This window comes from Hemitrygon akajei, chromosome 4, assembly GCF_048418815.1.
Source record: "Hemitrygon akajei chromosome 4, sHemAka1.3, whole genome shotgun sequence".
Taxonomy (NCBI): Eukaryota; Metazoa; Chordata; class Chondrichthyes; order Myliobatiformes; family Dasyatidae; genus Hemitrygon; species Hemitrygon akajei.
This window is the reverse complement of record NC_133127.1, coordinates 167,602-193,308: the sequence shown is the minus strand read 5'-3', so window position 1 is coordinate 193,308 and position 25,707 is coordinate 167,602. Positions and strand designations below refer to the sequence as shown.

The window sequence follows — 25,707 nt, the reverse complement described above, 5'->3', positions numbered from 1 at the left end:
TCTCCTCTCATCCTCCTTCTCTCCAAAGAGTAAAGCCCTAGCTCCCTTAATCTCTGATCATAATCCATACTCTCTAAACCAGGCAGCATCCTGGTAAATCTCCTCTGTACCCTTTTCAATGCTTCCACATCCTAAGTCCATAAGACACTCAAAGCAGCTGTGCAGGTTGACTCTGTGGTTAAGAAGGCACATAGTGCGTTGGCCTTCATCAACCGTGGAATTAAATTTAGGCGCCAAGAGGTAACATTGCAGCTATATAGGACCCTGGTCAGACCCCACTTGGAGTACTGTGCTCAGTTCTGGTCGCCTCACTGCAGGATGTGGAAGCCATAGAAAGGGTGCAGAGGAGATTTACAAGTCTGTTGCCTGGATTGGGGAGCATGCCTTATGAGAATAGGTTGAGTGAACTCGGCTTTTTCTCCTTGGAGTAAAGGAGGATGAGAGGCATTGATCATGTGGATGTCAGAGGCTTTTTCCCAGGGCTGAAATGGTTGCCACAAGAGGACCCAGGTTTAAGGTGTTGGGGGTGTAGGTACAGAGGAGATGTTACGGGTAAATTTTTACTCAGAGAGTGGTGAGTGTGTGGAATGGGCTGCTGTCAACGGTGGTGGAGGTGGATACGATAGGGTCTTTTAAGAGGGTTTCAGATAGGTACATGGAGCAAAAAGTTAAAAAAATTATTTAAAACTTATTTATTGAACAAATATAAAATACATGATTTAAAATGAACGGGAGTAATGTAAATAAGTGATATTTGGAATTGGATTTTGTGTTAAAAGATTATGAAATTTTTTTGTTTTTGATGTGATGATTGACACCAAATATGTTGTTGTATAAGAGGGGTAGGCATAATAAGCTGTAGTTTCAGCCTCCACCCTTTCGGTCTGTTTTAAAGAATATCTATGTTTTTTTTGTTGTAATTTTGTCCTGACTAATAACAAATTAGAACCTTAAGGCAAGGTCACCGATCAAGAAGATGAGGCATCAGGGATCCATGGCGACTGGATTCAAGGCCTTAGAAGACAGAGAGTAGTGGTGGAGGGTGTCGTTTGGAATGGATGTGATTAGTGATGTTCTGCAAGGATCAATGCTGTGATTTTTATAAATAATTGGGATGAAAATGTTGGTGGGTTCATTAGTAAATTTGAAGAAATAAGACCATCAGACATAAGACAAATTAGGCCATTTGGCCTTTCAAGTCTGCACCACCATTCTACCATAGATAGATGATAGATAGATAGATAGATACTTTATTCATCCCCATGGGGAAATTCAACTTTTTTTCCAATGTCCCGTACACTTGTTGTAGCAAAACTAATTACATACAATACTTAACTCAGTAAAAAATATGATATGCATCTCAATCACTATCTCAAAAAGCATTAATAATAGCTTTTAAAAAGTTCTTAAGTCCTGGCGGTTGAATTGTAAAGCCTAATGGCATTGGGGAGTATTGACCTCTTCATCCTGTCTGAGGAGCATTGCATCGATAGTAACCTGTCGTTGAAACTGCTTCTCTGTCTCTGGATGGTGCTATGTAGAGGATGTTCAGAGTTTTCCATAATTGACCGTAGCCTACTCAGCGCCCTTCGCTCAGCTACCGATGTTAAACTCTCCAGTACTTTGCCCACGACAGAGCCCGCCTTCCTTACCAGGCGTCCCTCTTCTTAATGCTTCCTCCCCAACACGCCACCACAAAGAAGAGGGCGCTCTCCACAACTGACCTATAGAACATCTTCAGCATCTCACTACAGACATTGAATGACGCCAACCTTCTAAGGAAGTACAGTCGACTCTGTGCCTTCCTGCACAGGGCATCTGTGTTGGCAGTCCAGTCTAGCTTCTCGTCTAACTGTACTCCCAGATACTTGTAGGTCTTAACCTGCTCCACACATTCTCCATTAATGATCACTGGCTCCATATGAGGCCTAGATCTCCTAAAGTCCACCACCATCTCCTTGGTCTTGGTGATATTGAGACGCAGGTAGTTTGAGTTGCACCATATCACAAAGTCCTGTATCAGTTTCCTATACTCCTCCTCCTGTCCATTCCTGACACACCCCACTATGGCCGTGTCATCAGCGAACTTCTGCACATGGTAGGACTCCGAGTTATATTGGAAGTCTGATGTGTACAGGGTGAACAGGACTGGAGAGAGTACGGTTCCCTGTGGCGCTCCTATGCTGCTGACCACCGTGTCAGACCTACAGTCTCCCAACCGCACATACTGAGGTCTATCTGTCAAGTAGTCCACTATCCAATCCACCATGTGAGAGTCTACTCCCATCTCCGTTAGTTTGTGCCTTAAGATCTTGGGCTGGATGGTGTTAAAGGCACTAGAGAAGTCAAGGAATGTAATCCTCACAGCACAACTGACCCCATCTAGGTGAGAGAGTGATTTGTGCAGCAAATACGTGATAGCATCCTCCACTCCCACTTTCTCCTTATACGCAAACTGAAGAGGATCCCGGGCGTGCCTGGTTTGTGGCCTCAGATTCTGTATTATCAGCTGCTCCATGGTCTTCATCACGTGCGACGTCAAGGCAACAGGTCTGAAGTCATTCAACTCCTTTGGTTGTGGTTTCTTCGGTACCGGGACAATACAGGATGTTTTCCACTGTCTGGGTACTCTTCTCTGCTCCAGGCTCATGTTGAAGATGCGCTGTAGTGGTTCTCCCAGCTCAGTCGCACAGGCCCTCAGTAATCGTGGGGAAACTCCATCCGGTCCAGCCGCCTTGCTGGTACAGATCTTCCTCAGTTGACCTTCCACCTGTGCAGCCGTAATCCTGGGCGTGGGCAAGGTCTCCTGTGAGTGGCTATTTTCCTGTGAGGGAAGTAAGCCTGGTGTGGAGTTCTGCGGTGAGGATGAGATTGTGCTGTCGAACCTGTTGAAGAAGTTGTTCAGCTGGTTCGCTTTCTCCACATCTCCACTTATGTTTGCCCCCCGCTTTGCACCGCATCCAGTGATGATCTTCATCCCATCCCACACCTCCTTCATGCTTTTTTTCTGCAGCTTTTGTTCTAGCTTCCATGGCTGATTTATTCTTTCTCTTTTAAAAACCAACAGAAAGCAACTAAAAATGTCTTTAAGAAAGATAGAATATGAAAGTAAGTTAGCCAATAATATTAAAGAGGATATCTGAAGTTTCTTTAGATACATAAAGTGTAAAAGAGGGGTGAGAGTGGATATTGGACTCTTGGAAAATGATGTTGTAGTGGTAGTAACAGAGGGCAACAAAATTGAGAAAGAACTGAATATAAGTATTTTGTGTTAGTCTTCACTGTGGAAAATACTAGCAGCACGGTAGAAGTGCCAGGTGACGGGGGCATGAAGTGTGACAAGTTACCAGACAAGAGAGAATGTTCTTGGGAAACGGAAAGGTCTGAAGGTAGATAATTCACCTGGAACACATGGTGCACAACCCAGGGTTGTGGAAGAAGTGGTTGAAGAGATCGTAAATGCATTAGTATAGATCTTTCAAGAATCACTAGATTGTGGAATGGTTCCCAAAGACTAGAAATTTGCAAATGTCACTCCACGCTTTAAGAAGTGAGAAAGGAAGCAGGAATCAAACTATAGGCCAATTAGACTAACCTCAGTGATTGGGAAGATGTTTGAATCAATTATTAAGGATGAGATCTTAGGGTACTAGGAGGCACATGATAAAATGGGCCATAGATAGCATGGTTTTCTCAAGAGAAAATCTAGCCTGACAAATCTGTTGGAATTCTTTGAAGAAATCGGGGCAAGATTGCACAAGCCAGTTAGAACAGTGAGAAAAGTTTAAAAGTGAGAAGAGTTTAAAAGGAGGTGGTTGTTTCTTCAGCAGTTTGATTGAGGCACGACTGCACAAGCGTGTGTTCGTCAGCCAGGTAAAACAGCGAGAAGTGTCTAAAAGGAGACAGCTTTATAGAGCGGATGACAGAGCAGCAGGCGATGGAGTAGAGAGAAAGAGTAGGAAGGCTTTGGCTCAACGGGGCTTTGGCAACAACAGGTCAAGGCGAGGTAGGTTATCGGTGTAGAATACAGACAGGAAGTATGTGTGTGTGGCCAGTGTTGTGTGATCGGTGTCAGATGTGGGAAGTCCTGGAGACTCCCAGCCTCTCAGACAGTCACATCTGTGCTGGGTGCATCAAGCTGCAGCTCCTTAGGGACCGTGTTAGGGAACTGGAGATACATCTCAATGACTTCTGTCTGGTCAGGGAGAGTGAGGAGCTGATAGAAAGGAGCTATAGGCAGGTAGTCACACCAGGGCCTCAGGAGTCAGAAAAGTGGGTAACAGTCAGGAGAGGGAAGGACAAGAGTCAGATGCTAGAGAGTACCCTGTGGCTGTCCCTCTTAACCATAAGTACTCCTGTTTGAGAACTGTTGGGGGTGACAGCCTACCTGGGGGAAGCAACAGTGGCCATTCCTCGGACACAGAGTCTGGCCCTGTGGCTCAGAAGGGTAGCAGGGAAAGGAAGAGAAAGGCAGCAGTGATAGGGGACTCTATAATTAGGGGGTCAGATAGGCGACTCTGTGGACGCAGGAAAGAAACTTGGATGGTAGTTTGCCTCCCAGGTGCCAGGGTCCGGGATGTTTCAGATCATGTCCACTATATCCTGCAGTGGGAGGGAAAACAGCCAGAGGTCGTGGTACATATTGGTACCAATGACACAGGCAGGAAAAGGGAAGAAGTCCTGAAAACAGACTACAGGGAGTTAGGTTGGAAGTTGAGAAGCAGGACCGCAAAGGTAGTAATCTTGGGATTACTGCCCGTGCCATGCAACAGTAAGTATAGGAATAGAATGAAGTGGAGCATAAATGCATGGCTGAGGGATTGGAGCAGATTTCTGGATCATTGGGACCTCTTTTGGGGCATGCGTGACCTGTACAAAAAGGAAGGGTTGCACTTGAATCCCAGGGAGACCAATATCTTGGTGGGGAGGTTTGCTAAGGCTACTGAGGAGAGTTTGAACTAGGATTGCAGGGAGGTGGGAACTGAACTGAAGAGACGGAGGAAGTGGCGATTGGCTCACAAATAGAGAAAGTTTGGAGACAGTGCGAGAGGGAGAATAGGCAAGAGATAGAGAAGGAACGCGCTCAGGCCAATAGTTTGAGATGTGTCTATTTTAATGCAAGAAGTATTGTGAACAAAACGGATGAGCTTAGAGTGTGGATCAGTACTTGTAGCTCTGATGTTCTGGCCATTAGAGACTTGGATGGCTCAGGGGCAGGAATGGTTACTTCAAGTGCCATGCTTTAGATGTTTCACAAAGGACAGGGATGGAGGCAAAAGAGGTGGGGGCTTGGCACTGTTGATCAGAGATAGTGTCACGGCTGCAGAAAAGAAGGAAGTCATGGAGGAAATGTCTACAGAGTCACTGTGGGTGGAAGTTAGGAAGAGGAAGGGGTCAATAACTCTGCTGGGTGTTTTTTATTTAAGAAACAGTATTTTAAGATACAGTTAGATAGATTTTTACATTATAGGGGAATTCAGGTTTATCAGGAAAAGGCAGTTAGATGGAGCTGAGTTTACAGACAGATCAGCCATGATCTTATTGAATGTTTGGGGCAGGCTTGATGGGCCGGATGGCCTACTCCTGCTCCTATTTCTTATGTTCTTATGTTTATAGACCACCCAATTGTAACAGGGGCATTGAGGAGCATATAGGGAGACAGATACTGGAAAGGTGTAATAATAACAGGGTTGTCGTGGTGGGAGATTTTGATTTCCAAAATATTGATTGGCATCACCCTAGAGCGAGGGGTTTAGATGGGGTGGAGTTTGTTAGGTGTGTTCAGGAAGGTTTCTTGACACAGCACATTGATAAGCCTACAAGAGTAGAGGCTGTTTTTGATGTGGTATTGGGAAATTAACCTGGTCAGTTGTCAAATCTCTCAGTGGGAGAGCATTTTGGAGAAAGTGATCACAATGCTATCTCCTTTACCACAGCATTGGAATGGGGTAGGAACAGACAAGTTAGGGAAACATTTAATTGGAGTAAGGGGAAATATGAGGCTAACGGGCAGGAACTTGAAAGCATAAATTGGAAACAGATTTTCTCAGGGAAATGTATGGAAGAAACGTGGCAAATGTACAGGGGATATTTGCATCACGTTCTGCATAGGTACGTTCCAATCAGACAGGGAAAGGATGGTAAGGTACAGGAACTGTGGTGTACAAAGGCTTTTGTAAATCTAGTCAAGAAGAAAAGAAGTACTAACGAAAGGTTCAAAAAACTAGGTAATGAAAGAGATCTAGAAGATTATAAGGCCAGTAGGAAGGAGATTAGGAATGAAATTATGAGCCAGAAGGGGCCATGAGAAGGCCTTGGCGGACAGGATTCAGGAAAACTCCAAGGCATTTCGAATGTTGAAAGGCATGGACAGAGTGGATGTGGCAAAGTTGCTTCCCATGGTGGGGGAGTCTAGTACGAGAGGACATGACTTGAGGATTGCAGGGCGCCCATTTAGAACAGAGATGCGAAAAAATTTTTTTAGCCAGACGGTGGTGAATCTATGGAAATTGTTGCCACGGGCGGCAGTGGAAGCTAAGTCATTGGGTGTATATAAGAGAGAGATTGATAGGTATTTGAGTAGTTAGGGCATCAAAGGTTATGGTGAGAAGGCGGGGGAATGGGACTAAAGGGGAGATTGGACCAGCTCATGATGAAATGGCGGAGCAGACTCGAAGGGTCGAATGGCCGACTTCTGCTCCTCTGTCTTATGTTCTTAGATTGAGACCATTTAGAACCTCAAATAGATGGTTAAGGACATTGGTGTCTCACTCTACCAATGAATCTAAAAAGATATTAGAAATGTTTGATCCCACTGACCCTACACATAATGAGGCATGGATACTGAGAAAAATGAGTAGAGCATGGGAAAAGGAGACACGAAGGCCAAATAAACCCGCTAATGGGAAAGTGCTGCCTGCTGGAGGTAAGGCAACTGCTGGGAGAAATGAGGGTAGGGGACCCACTCCAAATGTCACCTCACTACACTATCAAGTGACCAGGAAAACCAGAGGATATGAAACAGTGTTGAGAAGAGGGAGACTTGGAGGTCGAGTATTTAACTGCTATAACTGTGGTCAAGAGAGAACGTTCAAACCTGAGAAGTGGGAGAGTAGACCAAGGAGTTTTGACCTTGGAGAGGCCTGATAGAACAAGCCCACAAAACAATGTGGTGGGGATATCGCCATCTACAGGATTGTACCCTGAGCTTCAATGATGGTGTCAGGCCTCACCAACATGGGTGTGTGACCCAAGGTGAGACAAGACTGGAAGACCTCTAGTGAATGGTAGAGTCAGAGGCCGCCCCGTTACCTTCTTATGAGACATTGGAGGATCCTAATCCACTGTCAACACTACTAATGTAACTAATGCAAATTGGGAAATACAAGGTAAAATTATCTTAAGTGGATTTACAGGTCATTCACAAATGGGACACGTGAGTGCACCCTTAGAAGTTAGAATAGGAGACATAGCATTCTGTTATGTCTCCTAGTGAGAAAATGACCTCATCCAGAGGAATCAGTGATGCCTCAGCCTGAGCCTGTCTGAATTGAAAGTGACTTGCAGAAAGAAGTGGTGATGAGGACAACAGCAGTTCATCAAAGGAGTGTGAGGGTGAAGTAGAGGAACAAAAAATGCAGCCAGATTCAGAAGAGAACGTGGATGGAGTTGCTCTTAGTGCTAGTGGGAATACTGTTAGCGATGTTAGCCAGCAGCCTGAGGAAGGACCCCGTCAGCCAGCATTGAAAAAGTACCCTTCGCAACAGTTTGGCAATCAGCAAAGGAGTTGTATTCGTGGCTGGTTTGACCTGTGCTCCTGGCTGGAATATTCGATCACAAAAGATACTACGTTCTGCTTCGCATGCAGGCATTTCCTGTGTGGAGGACATGGGTTCCATTCTGAGTCTACCTTCACTGTCACCGGTTATTGCAACTGGCAGAAAGCTACAACAGCTTTCAAAGCCCACCATGTAAGTGCAGCTCATATGTTTGCTATGGAGGCATGGGCCGAATTCAGATTGAGAAAACAAGACGGTTCAAGATTGGGAAATATGCTTGATAAAGGACATGCAAAGATTATCCAAGAAAATGGTGAGTATATGAGAGCAGTGGTTGAGTCTCTACGCTATACTGCGTGCCAAGGCATTGCCGAGCAAGAACACCGGGAGGATGATGGATCTGGCAATAGGGGAAACTTTTTTGAGTTGCTCAGTGTAACTGGGCAGTCTGATAAGACTGTAGCTAAAAAAATAGAGGACACTCCTGGAAATGCAAAAAACACCCATCACAATATCCAATATCCATGGAATTTCCCCATGGGGATGAATAAAGTATCTATCTATCTATCTATCTATCTATCTAAAATGAAATTATGGGTGTTATGGCAGACACTCGCCCAGTGTGTTATTGATAAGTATGCGTGTATAGGTCGGTTTTATGACGGGGCAGCAGTGATGTCCGGGTGCAATAACAGGGTACAAGAGAGGTTTAGGAAAGAGGTCTCGCAGGCATTATATATATGCTGCCATGCTCACAGACTTAATCTTGTTTTAGTGGATGTTGTGAGCAATGAACAACAAGTGGGTGAATTTTTTGAAACTGTGCAGCTGCTTTACAACTTATTTTCAAACTCTGTTGCCCACGATTTTTTCAGAAGAAACAGAAAGAACTGGAATCAACTGCACAGCCCGTGGAGTTGAAGAAATAGTCAAATACACGCTGGGCATAGCAGTATACAGCTTTGTGGGCTATAAGGAAATCACCCCCTGCCATTCTAGCTACACTACAGGATATTATGGGAAAACCAACTGCATGGAGGAAAACGGAGGCCAGAGATGTAAATGGACTGACTGACGAGTAGTTTGCTTTACTTCTCACTCTGAGGATTTATTCCGAGTCACCAAGTTCATGTCAGACTAGCTACAATCTCCCAGTTTGGAGCTTTCATCCACTGTGGACTTGGCTCAGTCTGTTATCGATGCTCTCTCAGCAAAACTGGGAGAGGAATCATGGAGTGAAATTCAGGCAAGAGCTAGGGACCTGTGCATCAAGGCCGGTAAACAGAGCAGACCACATTAAAGGACACAGGCCCAGCCACACCGCCGCCTACATGATTTTGTTGTTGAGGCCCAAAGTGAATGCACACCTGTCACATCCTCTGATGACCTTCGCAAGCACTGTTTCTATCCAGTTATAGACAGACTTCTGACTGAAATGAAAAGATGGTTCTCAATTGAGACTGGGGGTGTTCTGACTGAAGTCTCAGCACTGAGTCCCAAACACAAGCTTTTCCTAGACAAGAATTGTCATTGGCCAATGGCCCAATACTATGGAGTGATTGAAGTGAACCTGACTCCAGAGCTACGTCAGGTTTAGTGTCTGCTGGAAACTAAACAAAAGCAAGGACAGACAGTGAATTACGCAGTGGAATTTCTAGCTTTAATGAGACCCTGCCGCAATGCATTTATAGATTTATACAAACTAATCTGCATATCACTGACTCTGCCTGTAACATCTGCCTCATGCAAATGGAGTTTCTCTTGCCTCAGACGCCTCAAAAGCTTCCTAAGGAATTGCAGCGGCGATGCTCGGAACAGCAACTTGGCCCTGTTGGCCATAAACAGCCGGAGGACCAAGGCACTTGACATCCAGAAAATCATTGATGCTTTTGCCACCAATCACAACAACAGACGGATTGTGCTTCTCTGAAAACATCAATGGTGAGTGCAGTTGATTTAAAAAAAATTTGGGCCTAGACTGATGCTGATTATAACTATTATTTTGTGGTGGATATCCCATAGTCCCTATGTTTCTTGCAAATCCTAAAATATTACATTTACTGCTATTAAGCCTACTGGTTTTGCTTAGACTTCCAAGCGGTGATTTTGTTGATTTTTGTTTTAAATTCAGTAGCTGAATTAATTGAGGTATTGCATGGTCAGAGTACGATTTGTTCAACTCCTGGTAAAGCCTAGCATCTATTGTTTGCCTTATTTGACTTTAATAACAGAGTATCTTTTGGCATTGTCTGTCTACGTAATGCGAATAGCAGTGGACATTGTGGGTTAGTGTTGTGTTTTTCAGTTGAAAAGCACGCATTTGACACTGATTGTGGGATTGTTGTGTGATTCATGTTGTACGCTGTGGGTTGGATGCTCTGTTGGTTTGTTTGTTTATGCTCTGTGTAGCCCGGGTTGTCTCCGATGCTGTTGACACTGTCACAGTTCACTTCTATCTTAGATCTATCATTTGCTGTTGCTAGTGAATCAACAGAGGCATTTATAGTAGGCACATAATGCTTGAAACTGACTTTTGAACACCACGCATCTGGCCTTGTGAATACATATTACCATCCAGTACATCCCTCAGCACCACCACTGAATAATTCAGCCCCACTGTAACATCAGCAAGTAGCCGCCAGTGCAAACCACAGAAACAATATGTGTTTCCAAAAAAAGCTGAGTAAGATATGGGTAAGGTAAGGAAATACAACAAGGAGTACTGAAGCCTGTAGCCTCCACTAATAATTCACTCATATGGCCAGTGAGGAAAGCAGATGGTAGTTGAAGGTTGACAATAGACTGTCGAGAGCTGAATAAAGTAACCCCGTTAACAGCCCCAACTGTAGCAACTAACCCAGACACAGTGGTCAAACAGAATGAAAGAGCACAATAGTTCACAGTTTTAGACATAAATAATGAATTTTGGTCTATTCCACTGGAAAGAGAGTGTCAATACAAGTTTGCATTTTCTTTTCAGGGACAGCAATATATTTGGACTGCCCTACCACAGGGATTCCATAATTCCCCATCTATATTTCACCAGCATTTAGGAGAAGGGTTGAAACGATCTCAAAGCCTGAATGCTTGGTCCAATACGTAGATGATCTACTCCTGCAGATGGAAACTAAGCAGGAACGTCATCAGCTATTGACAGAACTGCAGCAACTATTACATGCATTGGGACTAAAGGTGAATCCTAAAAAAGCACAAGTGATGAAACAATAAATTAGTTATTTGGGAATGACCTTGACACTGGGAAAAAGAGAAGTTGATAAACTAAGAGTGGAATCGGCTATGAAACTGCCTATTCCCTGACATGTGGAAGGGCTGCGGTCCTTTCTGGGGCTGGTAGGGTACTGTAGAGACCTCATTGATGGATTTCCCACTAAGGCAGCTCCTTTAATGGGGTTACTGAAAAAGAATGTAGTGTGGGAATGGAAATCAGAACACACGCAGACCATCACAGACCTGAAACAAGCATTGGCCATTGTTCCTGCTTTAAAAACCCCAAATCTGAATGAGCCATTCACATCGGAGGTGCCTACAACTGATAGCACCCTCTCAGCAGTGCTTTTACAGAGATGCATGGGAAGTTAAGACCAGCAGCATATGCTTCATGCATGCTCTCACCAGTAGAACAGGAGTATAAAGTATCTGAAAAACACTTGTGCTTTTCTGGGTGTACAACATTTCGCCTACATAATGCGACTTAATCCACTTACAATACTGACTGAACACACACACATGCAATTACTGTTAGATGGAAGGATTAAAGATGGCTCAGTAAGCCAAAACAGATTTGCTAGATGGACATTTCTGTTGCAAGGGAGAAATATAACTGTAAGTGCCACCACTATGTCAGCTGACAACCTGGTGTATCATGATGGTGAACATGAGTGTCAGGTTATGATAACAAATGATCCCAAGGGACCATATGTATCAAAACAAAAAGGAGGGGGTAGAGGCAAATCTGATAAAGTAATGCTTGAGAACAAAGACACAAAAGAGAAAGGAAAACCCTACTATTTAAAAATTTTTGTAGATAGTTCCTCATTAGTATAGGACAGTGAGAGGAAAACTGGATGTGGCATGTATGTAGAGGATGAACATGGCCAGGAAAGGTATAGCATAGAACATAGAACATTACAGCACAGAAACAGGCCTTTTGGCCCTTCTTGGCTATGCCGAACCATTTTTCTGCCTAGTCCCACTGACCTGTACCTGGGTCATATCCCTCCAAACCCCTCTCATCCATATACCTGTCCAAGTTTTTCTTAAATGTCAAAAGTGAGCCCACATTCACCACTTCATCTGGCAGCTCATTCCACACTCCCACCACTCTCTGCATGAAGAAGCCCCCCCTTAATGTTCCCTTTAAACTTTTCCCCCTTCACCCTTAACCCATGACCTCTGTTTTTTTTCTCCCCTAGCCTCAGTGGAAAAAGCCTGCTTGCATTCACTCTATCTATATCCATCAATTTTATACACCTCTATCAATCACCCCTTATTCTCCTATGCTCCAGGGAATAAAGTCCTAACTTATTCAACCTTTCTCTGTAACTCAGTTTCTCAAGTCCCGGCAACAACCTTGTAAACCTTCTCTGCACTCTTTCACCCTTATTAATATCCTTCTTGTAATTAGGTGACCAAAACTGCACACAATAGTTTTAAAATTACCCAAAACCATGAGTGCACAGGTAGCAGAATTGTCAATTGTAACATATGTGGTTAACCACCCCGAATGTTTTCCACCTGGATCAGTCATACACTCTGATAGTATGCACATTTGTATCAGCCTTACAGAACACTTGCCTCTATGGGGAGCAAGAGAGAAGCAAGAAGCTGACGAAAAGCCCCTCCCATCTGCGGCTCTGTTGCATTATATATTTGAAGAATATGGAGCTGTAAAGGTGAAAGCCCACTCTAAATTGTCCCCTGAGGGGAATAGGAAGGCTGATGAGTTAGTGAAGCAAGGTGCTTTAATGGACAGGAATGGCAGCTGCAGATTGGGGAGATGGGGAGGTAGAAGGAACAACAGGTTAAGGTTATGGATTTAACCGAGGTGCAGGAGAAAGATAAAGAATTTGTAAAAAAATAATAGGAGTAGGGTCAGAAATGTATGAAGAGCACAAGGCTGTACATGTTAAGGATGGAGTAGTCCTATAAGAAGGAAAGTTTGTGGTCCCAGAGGGAGGATGAAATCAGATGATCCACTGGTACCGTGATTTATGAGGACACCAGGGAGCTGAAAGCACCCTAGAAAAGATAAAGGCGGTGTGTTGGTGGCCTAGGATGAAGGACGATGTGGAACATTATGTCAAGAATTGCTTGATTTATGCATAATATAATCCTGATGGAAATGTAAAGAAAGGAGCTTTCCGACATACCAGACCAGTGGTAGGGCCTTGGACTAATTTGCAGATATATTATGTTGGATCCTTGCCACCCACCACAGCAAGGTACAAATATATTCCTGTAGTGATAGACACTTTCACCAAATGGGTGGAAGCTTTCCCAACTAAGACTAACATGGCCAAAGTCACTACAAAAATCGTACTGGAAAGGGTTTTTACTTGCTGGGGATTACCTCGGAGTATAGAGTCGGATCAAGGCACACATTTTACAGCCCAGATAATGCAAGATGTCATGACACTTATAGGGATTAAGCAGAGATTTCACCTACCCTATAGACCACAGTATAGTGGAATTGTGGAAAGGATGAACCGAACTTTAAAAAATATGATGACCAAAATGGTGCAACAACATGGAACAACATATCATATAGTTTTGCCTTATGTATTTATGATGATAAGGAATACAGTGGCATCATCAATGGGTTTACCCCTTATAAACTCATGACTGGAAGAAACATGAGAAGGTTGGAGGAGTTGTTAGGATTAGATTTGTCAGAACCTAAAATAGATGGGATTGTGTCAGAAAAGTGTGTACAGCAGTTGGTAGAGACAGTGAAAGAGGCCAATTATGTGGCAGCTCATCAAATAGGAAAGAAGAAGCAACAGAGTAAAGCCTACTTTGATTCAAAAGTCAGTCCCATAGAATTAAGCCCAGGACAAACAGGAATCATTAGAATACACCAACCCATTTCATTTTTAAATCCAAGGGTTGCAGGGCCCTATGATATCATAGACAAAGCAAGTCCATCAGTATACAGGGTACTAATTTCTCCAGATAAAAGTGGATGGTGCAGCATCAACCAGTGGAATTTGGTGGTGGGGAAACAGGAAAATAATCATCATTGGCATGTAACAATTGATGTACATGATGGTCCCAATTTTGGAGACTTGACAATCGATGTACATGATAGTTCTGATTTGGAAGATCTAAGTTTGGACCAGTTGTTCCAAGAAGATGGCAACAGATCTGACCAAGGAGGAGTTTTTCCATTTTCTCAGTCTGACAATCAGGGGAGTTTTGTAAGGAAAATAAAGAGAAGAAATACATTGGTTCCTGCCTCCCCTATCCTGAAACAAAATTGGATGAGAAAAGAACGACGACTTGAGTCCAAAGACAATTGGGAGCTTAGATTGCATGGGTTGGGAAAAGAGATAGAAAATATGGACTTAAAATAATTTAAGATTGGAACTGGAAATAAGAGCAGATATTACCCTTGTGTGTTTACAGATTTAATTCAACATGAAGAGAATAACGTATTTTATAGTGATGGAATTGACCATGACTGGAGCCATGATTGGTTGTGCTTCAGAAACATTCCTGTGGATGAACATGTCAACAACCAGTTTGTTATATGAAGAACATTCGGTGATCAAAAGCAATTTTTTTCAATGGACATGGGTTATATGGGCACATGTGAAAGAAATAGACGACTCAGATTTGTATTAACACGTACAAAAGCTGGATGAACTCAGCAGGTCGGGCATATGAACATTGAATTCTCCAACTTCTGGTAATTCCCTCCCTCTCCCTTCCCCCATCTCACTTTCACTCTGTCTCCTCTTCTAGCTGCCTATCACCTCCCTCATGATTCTGCCTTCTTCTGCTACCCATAGTGCTTTCCCCTTAGATTCCTTCTTCACCTCTCCTGCCTATCCCCTCCCTGCCTCCCCTCCCCCACCCCTTGATCTTTCCTCTGATTGGTTTTTCACCTGGCACATTCCACCCTCCCCCCCACCTTCTTTATAGGGCCCCTGCCCCCTCCTTCTTCAGTCCTGATGAAGTGTCACGGCCCAAAACGTTGACTGCTCATTTCAACGGATGCTGCCCGACCTGCTAAGTTCATCCAGCTTTTGTACGTGTTGATTTGGCCACAGCATCTGCAGTGTACTTTATATTCAGATGTGTATTAGCTGGGGTAGATGGTTTGATGTGCATGGATAAAACATTAAGTATTCCAGAGGGTACAAAGGTACAATTCCTATGTAATAAAATTTTAGAAGTGACATTGTTTAGTAATCCAGGGGAGATAATTATTAGTCAGTTTTTAGGCCCAATTATTGAGCAACCTTCAGGTGATGATGGCCACAGTAAGATTACAGTTCTGTGGGATCACTTTCATGTGAATATTGAGTGGGATAGTGATCGACACAACAGATGTATCGATTGGGGTGGTCACATCAAGCGTTTCTCAAACCCAAAATGCAGCAGGCCAGGTAGCATCTATAGGAAGAAGCACTGTTGATGTTTTGGGCCGAGACCCTTCGTCAGGACTAACTGAAGTAAAGGTAGTAAGAGATTTGAAAGTTGGAGGGGGAGGGGGAAATCCGAAATGATAGGAGAAGACAGGAGGGGTGGGGTGAAGCTAAGAGCTGGAAAGGTGATTGGCAAAAGGGATACAGAGCTGGAGAAGAGAAAGGATCATGGGACGGGAGGCCTAGGGAGAAAGAAAGAGGGAGGGGAGCACCAGAGGGAGATGGAGAACAGGTGAAGAGTGATTGTGAGAGGGGCAGAGGAAAAAAGGGGGGGGGAATAAATAAATCAGGGATAGAAACATAGAAAATAGGTGCAGGAGTAGGCCATTCGACCCTTCGAGCCTGCACCGCCATTCAGTATGATCATGGCTGATCATCCAACTCAGAACCCTGTACCTGCTTTCTCTCCATACCCCCTGATCCCTTTAGCCACAAGGGCCATATCTAACTTCTTCTTAAATATAGCCAATGAACCGGCCTCAACTGTTTCCTGTGGCAGAGAATTCCACAGATTCACCACTCTCTGTGTGAAGAAGTTTTTCCTCATCTCGGTCCTAAAAGGCTTCCCCTTTATCCTTAAACTGTGACCCCTCGTTCTGAACTTCCCCAACATCGGAAACAATCTTCCTGCATCTAGCCTGTCCAATCCCTTTAGAATTTTATACGTTTCAATAAGATCCCCCCTCAATCTTCTAAATTCCAGTGGGTATAAGCCTAGTCGATCCAGTCTTTCTTCATATGAAAGTCCTGCCATCCCAGGAATCAATCTGGTGAGCCTTCTCTGTACTCCCTCTATGGCAAGAATGTCTTTCTTCAGATTAGGGGACCAAAACTGCACACAATATTCTAGGTGCGGTCTCACCAAGGCCTTGTACAACTGCAGTAGAACCTCCCTGCTCCTGTACTCAAATCCTTTTGCTATGAATGCCAACATACCATTTGCCTTTTTCACCACCTGCTGTACCTGCATGCCCACCTTCAATGACTGGTGTACAATGACACCCAGGTCTCGTTGTACCTCCCCTTTTCCTAATCAGCCACTGTTCAGATAATAATCTGTTTTCCTGTTCTTGCAACCAAAGTGGATAACCTCACATTTATCCACATTAAATTGCATCTGCCATGAATTTGCCCACTCACCTAACCTATCCAAGTCACCCTGCATCCTCTTAGCATCCTCCTCACAGCTAACACCGCCGCCCAGCTTCGTTTCATCTGCAAACTTGGAGATGCTGCATTTATTTCCCTCGTCTAAATCATTAATATATATTGTAAACAACTGGGGTCCCAGCACTGAGCCTTGCGGTACCCCACTAGTCACTGCCTGCCATTCTGAAAAGGTCCCGTTTACTCCCACTCTTTGCTTCCCGTCTGCCAACCAATTCTCTATCTACATCAATACCATACCCCCAATACCATGTGCTTTAAGTTTGCACACTAATCTCCTGTGTGGGACCTTGTCAAAAGCCTTTTGAAAATCTAAATATACCACATCCACTGGCTCTTCCCATCCACTCTACTAGTTACATCTTCAAAAAATTCTATAAGATTTGTCAGACATAATTTTCCTTTCACAAATCCATGCTGACTTTGTCCGATGATTTCACCTCTTTCCAAATGTGCTGTTATCACATCTTTGATAACCGACTCTGGCATTTTCCCCACCACCGATGTCAGACTAACTGGTCTATAATTCCCCGGTTTCTCTCTCCTTCCTTTTTTAAAAAGTGGGGTTACATTAGCCACCCTCCAATCCTCAGGAACTAATCCAGAATCTAAGGAGTTTTGAAAAATTATCACTAATGCATCCACTATTTCTTGGGCTACTTCCTTAAGCACTCTGGGATGCAGACCATCTGGCCCTGGGGATTCATCTGCCTTTAATCCCTTCAATTTACCTAACACCACTTCCCTACTAACATGCATTTCCCTCAGTTCCTCCATCTCACTAGACCCTCGGTCCCTTACTATTGCCAGAAGATTATTTATGTCCTCCTTAGTGAAGACAGAACCAAAGTAGTTATTCAATTGGTCTGCCATGTCTTTGTTCCCTATGATCAATTCACCTGTTTCTGACTGTAAAGGACCTACATTTGTCTTGACCAATCTTTTTCTTTTCACATATCTATAAAAGCTTTTGCAGTCAGTTTTTATGTTCCCTGCCAGCTTTCTCTTATAATCTTTTCTCCCTTTCCTAATTAAGCCCTTTGTCCTCTGCTGGTCTCTGAATTTCTCCCAGTCCTCAGGTGTGCTGCTTTTTTTTGCTAATTTATATGTTTCTTCTTTGGACTTGATACTATCCCTAATTTCCCTTGTCAGCCACAGGTGCACTACCTTCCCTGGTTTATTCTTTTGCCAAACTGGGATGAACAATTGTTGTAGTTCATCCATGCGATCTTTAAATGTTTGCCATTGCATATCCATCGTCAACCCTTTAAGTATCATTTGCCAGTCTATCTTAGCTAATTCACGTCTCATACCTTCAAAGTTACCCTTCTTTAAGTTCAGAACCTTTGTTTCTGAATTAACTATGTCACTCTCCATCTTAATGAAGAATTCCACCATATTATGGTCACTCTTACCCAAGGGGCCTCGCACGACAAGATTGCTAACTAACCCTTCCTCATTGCTCAATACCCAATCTAGAATGGCCTGCTCTCTAGTTGGTTCCTCAACATGTTGGTTCAGAAAACCATCCCGCATACATTCCAAGAAATCCTCTTCCTCAGCACCCTTACCAATTTGGTTCACCCAATGTATATGTAGATAGAAGTCACCCATTATAACGACTCAAGGAAATCTGCAGATGCTGGAAATTCAAACAACACACACAAAATGCTGGTAGAACACAGCAGGCTAGGCAGCATCTATAGGGAGAAGCACTGTCAGGACGAAGGGTCTCGGACCGAAACGCCGACAGCGCTTCTCCCTATAGATGCTACCTAGCCTGCTGTGTTCTACCAGCATTTTGTGTGTGTTGTTGTTCATTATAACTACTGTTCCTTTATTGCACGCATTTCTAATTTCCTGTTTAATGCCATCCCCAACCTCACTACTACTGTTCGGTGGCCTGTACACAACTCCCACCAGCGTTTTCTGCCCCTTAGTGTTATGCAGCTCTACCCATATCGATTCCACATCCTCCAGGCTAATGTCCTTCCTTTCTAGATAGATAGATAGATAGATAGATAGATACTTTATTCATCCCCATGGGGAAATTCAACATTTTTTCCAATGTCCCAAAAAAATTGCGTTAATCTCCTCTCTAACCAGCAATGCTACCCCACCTTGTTACGAATGCTCCTCGCATTGACACACAAAGCCTTCAGGCTTGTTTTTACAACACTCTTAGCCCTTATACAATTATGTTGAAAAGTGGCAATTTTTGCTTTTTGCCCTGGATTTACCTGCGGGATAAGGATAGGGATAATAAAATGCGGGATATTACTGGAGAAAGCTATCGGGATTAAATGCATACAAGTCAAATGGTCGGAGTGCATCACAGGTAACTTTTCACCTTACTACTTTTTGCTTCTACCCTCATTTTACACCCCTCTGGGTGGGGTAAGAAGGGGAGGAGGGGCATTAACAGAAGATAGAGAAATCAATGTTCATGCCATCAGGTTGGAGGCTACCCAGACGGAATATAAGGTGTTGTTTCTCCAACCTGAGTGTGGCTTCATCTTGACAGTAGAGGAAGCCATAGATAGACATATCAGAATAGGAATGGGACGTGGAATTAAAATGTGTGGCCACTGGGAGATCCTGCTTTCTCTGGCAGACAGAGTGTAGGTGTTCAGCGAAAACAGTCTCCCAGTCTGCGTCGGGTCTCACCAATATATAAAAGGCCACACTGGGAGCACTGGACGCAGTATACAACACCAGCCGATTCACAGGTGAAGTGTTGCCTCACCTGGAAGGACTGTCTGGGGCCCTGAATGGTGGTGAGGGAGGAAGTGTAAGGGCAGGTGTAGCACTTGTTTCACTTACAAGTGCCAGGAGGGAGATTGGTGGGAAGGGATGGGGGGTACGAGTGGATAAGGGAGATGCGTAGGGAGCGATCCCTGTGGAAAGCAGAAGTGGGGGGGAAGGGAAAGATGTGCTTGGTAGTGCGATCCCGTTGGAGGTGGCGGAAGTTATGGAGAATTATACGTTGGACCCGGAGGCCAGTGGGGTGGTAGGTGAGGACAAGGAGAACCCCATTCCAAGTGGGGTGGCAGGCGGATGGGGTGAGAGCGGGTGTGCATGATCTGCAGATTTCCTCGTGTAAGCGTTTCTCAAAGGTTGTTTCTCTTGTTATAAACTGTCCACAGGAGGATGTAGTACACTGGGAGAGTAGACTGGAAAGGGCACTAAGGGGCATGGGTAAGAGTTTCTGTCAGGGCCCAGGTCCTTTCAGCGTTTTCAAAACTATTAGGAAATTGCCCACTCCACAACCCCAATTAACTAAAACTACACTAGAACCTAAATGTAGAGAGACTCACATAATACAAATGGGCAGGACTAGTGTTAGAAGATACAGGGGAATTTGTCACTTTGGTACCAGGGTACCAGCATGTGCAGGTAATTTTTAATTTAACTGAAATAATGGTGCCTGAATGGTGCTCATCTACAACAAAACAATTATTTACTCATCTTTTTGGGAGACAACTAAGCAGGAGTGAGTTTAGGTCAGTCAAAAATAGAAAGAAGAGAGGACTATTGGAATTAGTGGGAGCAGGTTACACATCGGGGTAGCAACAGTCAATACCTTAGATGTAGCAGAACTGGAAAATCAGAGACAGTCTCTTCAGCTAAAAATGCGGGATATTACTGGAGAAAGCTATCAGGATTAAATGCATACAAGTCAAATGGTTGGAGTGCATCACAGGTAACGCTGGATTCACTTAAATTTTTGAAACTACTTCAGGATACAATGAATTTGATAATTAGAATAGAGTAGTACAGCACATTACAGGCCCTTTGGCCCACAAGGAGACCCTGCCTCCCATATAACCCCCCACCTTAATTGACCGCATAGACTTCCTATCTAAAGGAACACATGAAGCGGAGATCTGTACTACCTATACTAGTTGGTTGCTCACCATGGTTGGTACGAACTTATTACAACTTGATGCACATCAAGTACCAAATTGGATATCAGATGAGCAATTAATAGAATGGGTTGGAGAAGAGGTTCTGTTATGTCATATTAGAAGTCTTACACTAACCAATAGAGTACTGGGTACTTGTGATGATGGTAAAGGGAGGTTTTATATTGGTGCAGTATTTCACATTCCCCAACATGGAAATAATTTAACTTATTCTGAAAAGGGTTCACAATGTAGGTAAATTTTCACAACCCATCAAAACATGCTATTGTTATGAATGGTATCAGAAAAGGGATAGATCTATCAAAATGTCATCGAGCGGGAAACCACTGGGTTGTCCAGAAGAGATGACTAGACAGAAACTTGTGGATTGTGTTTTCAAAACTTACAAGAATTGTTCATTGTCTATTTTGCCTGTGAATAATGATTCTTTTCTGCAGTATGCATTGGTGGGTCAAACATATTATATAGCAACATCAGCCATGAATTATACCAAGGGATGGAAGGAGTGTCTTTTGGAAAGTCACAATGTTGCAATTGGGGATGTGACTTTAAATTTGACTATTGGAGTACAAGCTTTGCCTCAACCAGCAGTGGAGAAGGTGGTGGAGAAAAATCTTGCAATCCAACGAACTGATACAGATTGATATTTGTGGGACTATTTTGTTACTGAGTTGCCACCGATTCCTCATTTGACTGCACACTGGACACGAGTTGTGGTGGAGGCAAAGGAGATAATTCATCAATGGACTGAACATACAAAAGTTATTAAGACACATGCTGATAGGGCAAATTAAATATTGAGTGATTCAGACTTTTGGGATAAGTTTTGGAATTGAGAATCAAATGTTCAAATACATCCATGGGTGAGTATAATCTCACATGCTGCTGTAGTATTAATTTTATGTACACTGATAATTGTATTATTTAATATTTATCAACTTAGAAGATGGAAGGCTGAAATTATGCAAAGGGTAGAGAGTGATGATTTTGCAGTACTGAAAAAACAATGGCTGGTATAAAAATTGTATGAGTTTAGTAAGTAAATGTTATAATGTAAGTGCAGCACACCGGCTGGGTTAGGGTCATGGCAATCCAATGGATGGTCAACAGAATAGAGGAGGATGGTGATCCTAAGATAAATATCTTTGGATCAAGAGGAGGGAGATGTTGGCCAGAAAGAATGACAATTTGCAAATCAGTGAATTCACATGAATCAAGGACAGTGGAAACTGACAGACTAATCGTTTTTGTTCTTGCCGCACGCTTGGCAATGAAAGCTGCCATTTTGTGAAGACACTCTATTCTCCATTTTGTGTGCTTGACATGCTGGGCTTGATCAATGTTTTAAAGTAGACACAATGATGTTCCAGGTAATCTGCTGGACTGGAGATCAATTCCAAGTAAGAAGTTATTTGTCAGATGTTCTTTGGTTGGCTATAACATGCAAGTTTATGAATATTGGGGCTGATGCCTGCCTGAAGTGATTCAGGCTCATTGCTGATTGAGAACAAATTATTGTCTGTCACTTGTTGAGTAGAGAACAATAAATGGATGCTGGCTTGGAGCAGAGTCAATAACAAGGTGTTAGAGGACAGACATATGACCTGTGGCCAATGACACTGGAATGCAATATTTGAATTGATAAGAAATGGATATAAAAGTTGATGCTTCGTGCGTGTTGATAGCGGTAACTTCGAAGAATAACCATTGCAGATACAAGTGTAAGCAACCCTGTGTGAAACATGTGGTGAGTGAATTGAGACAACGAGGAATGCCTAGCCAGCGTAAACTGTCTTGTCCGGGTAATACCTTTACTATTCTTTGACTATTCAGGAGAGTCAGGGATACCTAGCGAGTGTGCACACAAGATATTTAGTGTATGAACTCACATACTTATTAGTTTAAACAATAAAGGTACTTGTCAGTAAACAGAGATTTCTCAGTGCCTCACTAATCATTGCTGTAAATAGTAAGTATTTTTTTTCAACAGTGTTAAGGTGCTTGGAAGTAGGTACAGAGGAGATGTCGGGGTAAGTTTTTTTACGCAGAGAGTGGTGAGTGCGTGGAGTGGGCTGCTGGTGACAGTGGTGGAGGCAGTTATGTGGAGGTGGACAGGTAGATGGAGCTCAGAAAAATAGAGGGCTATGGGTAATCCTAGGTAATTTCTAAGGTAAGGACATGTTCAGCACAGCTTTGTGGGCCAAAGGGCCCGTATTGTGCTGTAGGTTTTCTATGTTTCTAATTAATAAGCAGGATAGACAAAGGAAACTTGGTTGATGTTGTGTACTTGGATTTTCAGAAGACCTTTGACAAGGTGCCACACACTAGGCTTTTTAACAAGTTAAGAGCCCAGGGTATTACAGAAACGATTCTAGCATGGATAAAGCAGTAGCTGATTAGCAAGAGGCAAAGAATAGGAACAAAGGGAGCCTTTTCTGCTTGGTTGCCGGAGACTATGTGGTGTTCCACAGAGTTTGTGTTGGGACTGATTCTTATTACCTTCTATGTCAATGATTTGGATGATGGAATTGATGACTTCGTTATAAAGTTCGTAGACGATATAAAGATAGGCAGATAGTGCTGAAGAAGCAGGGAAGCTGCAGAAGGACGGACAAATTAGAAGAATGAGCAAAGAAGTGGCAGATGGAATACAGTGTCAGGAAGTATATAGTCATGTGTTTTGGTAGAAGATATGAAAGGGTTGACTATTTTCTGAATGAAGAGAAACTACAAAAATACAGGTGCAAAGGGATTTGAAATTCCTTGTGCAGGATTCCTCAAAGGTTAATTTAGAGGTTGAGTCTGTGGTAAGGAAGGCAATCACGATGTTAGCAATCACTTCAAGAGGACGAGAATATAAAAGCAAGTACGTACTGGATTTAGAAAAGATGTGCTGAAACTGGAGAGGGTTTAAAGGAAGTTCAAGAAAATGATTCCAGGATTGAACGGCTTGTCATATGAAAAGCATTTGACGGCTCTGGGCCTATATTCGCTGAAATTCAGAAGAATGAGGAATGACCTCATTGAAATCTATCAAACGGTGAAAGTCCTTGAAAGAATGGATGTAGAGAGGACATTTCCTCCCGTGGGAGAGTCTAAGACCAGAGGACACAGCCTCAGAATAGAGGGGTGTCCTTTTAGAATGGAGATGAGGAGGAATTTCTTTAGCGAGAGAAAGGTGATTATGTGGAATTCTTGGCCATAGACAGCTGTGGACACAGTCTTTATATACATTTAAAGCAGAGATTGATAGATCAGGGCATAAAGAGATACGTGGAAAAGGCAGGAGATTGGGAAAATTGGATTAGTCATGATGAAATGGCAAGGCAGAGTCAATGGCTAAGTGGCTTAATGGTCCGATGGTGATTGTATCACCAACCCCTAAATAGCCACTGGGATATTGAGGAACAGATATGAAGGCAGATTTAGGAAAGGTATAAAAACAATAGGCTTGTTGTCATGGGGGACTTCAACTTCCTTAATATAAACTGGGAACTTCTGAGTGCAAGAGTTTAGATAGGGCAGAATTTATTAGGTGCATCCAGGAGGGTTTCTTAAATCAACAGATAGTCCAACAAGAGGAGGGGCTGTACCGGACCTTCTGTTGGGTATTGAGCCTGGCCAGGTGATCAACCTCACTAGTGCTTTATAAAGCCTCAAGATTACATCCTTGCTTTTGTCCTCTCAAAATGAAGGTTAACATCATATTTGCCTTCCTCAAGCTGCAAATTAACTTTCACTTCCTCAAAGTTAACTGCCCATACACGTATCTTCATATCGTCTGCAAACTTGCCCATAAAGCCATCAATTCCATTATCCAAATCATTAAAATATAATGTAAAAAGAAGCTTTTGATCATGGCAGATTTGAAATATGAAAGAAAATGTCAAACTCGAACAGGTCAAGGACAGTGGAAGCAGACATATCAATTGTCTTTGTTTTTGCCAAATGCTTAGAGCTGGAGGCTGCCATTTTCAGTAACTGCTTATGTGTCCATTTTGTATAAGAGTTGCTTGGCTTGATCAGTGTTTTAAAGAAGACACAATAATGTTTCAGATAATCTCGTGGACTAGAGATAATTTTCGAATAAGAAGTTATTTGTGAGACGTTTTTGGTTGGATATAACATGCAGGTTTTTGACTGTTGGAGTCATTATCTGTTTTGAGTGAATCAAGCTTGTTGCTGATTGACAACAAAAAGCCATAAATTACTGATTGTCACCTGTTGGGAAGAGGACATTAATGGATGCTAGCCTGAAGCAGAACTGATAAAAAGGTGTTAAAGGTCAGACACATGACATACAGCAAATGACACTGGAATGCTCCAGTGTTCCTTAGATTCAGGATCAGTTCCTGAGGATTGGAGAATGGCTAATTTTATCCCACTTTTAAAGAAAGCGGGGAGGGAGAAAACAGAGAACTATCATCCTGTCAGCCTAACATCAGTAGTGGGGAAGATGCTAGAGTCCATTATTAAAGATGAAATAGTGGCTTATCTAGATAGCAGTGATAAGATTGGGCTGAGCCAGCATGGATTTACCAAGGGCAAATCATGCTTGACTAATCTATTGGAGTTTTTCAAGGATGTAACCAGGAAGTTAGACAAGGGAGATCCAGTGGATGTAGTGTACTTAGATTTTCAGAAGGCATTTGATAAGGTCCCACATAGGAGATTGGTGGGTAACATCAGAGCTCATGGCATTGGGGGGAAGATATTGACATGGATAGAAAACTGGTTGACAGATAGAAAGCAAAAGGTAGCGGTGAATGGGTGTTTCTTGGAAAGGCAGGTGGTGACTAGTGGGGTGCCACAGGGCTCGGTATTGGGACCACAGCTGTTTACGATTTACATCAACGATTTAGATGAAGGCATTGAGAATAACATCAGCAAGTTTGCTGATGATACTAAGCTGGGTGGCAGTGTGACATGTGATGAGGATGTTAGGAGAATTCAGGGTGACTTGGATAGGCTGGGTGAGTGGGCAGATACTTGGCAGATGACGTTTAATGTGAATAAGTGTGAGGTTATCCACTTTGGGAGTAAGAACAGGAAGGCAGATTATTATCTGAACGGTGTAGAGTTAGGTAAGGGAGAAATACAAAGAGATCTAGGAGTCCTTGTTCATCAGTCACTGAAGGTGAATGAGCAAGTGCAGCAGGCAGTGAA

At 43.1% G+C, this 25,707-nt stretch overlaps 1 protein-coding gene across 1 annotated transcript in view; it reads right to left on the bottom strand.

The window, feature by feature from the left end:
* Positions 1–25,707, bottom strand: part of LOC140725861 (F-box only protein 41-like) — a gene marked incomplete at its 5' end in the record, with an annotated part of 371,488 nt that overhangs the window by 184,821 nt on the left and 160,960 nt on the right. The gene's annotated exons all lie outside the window — the stretch shown is intronic.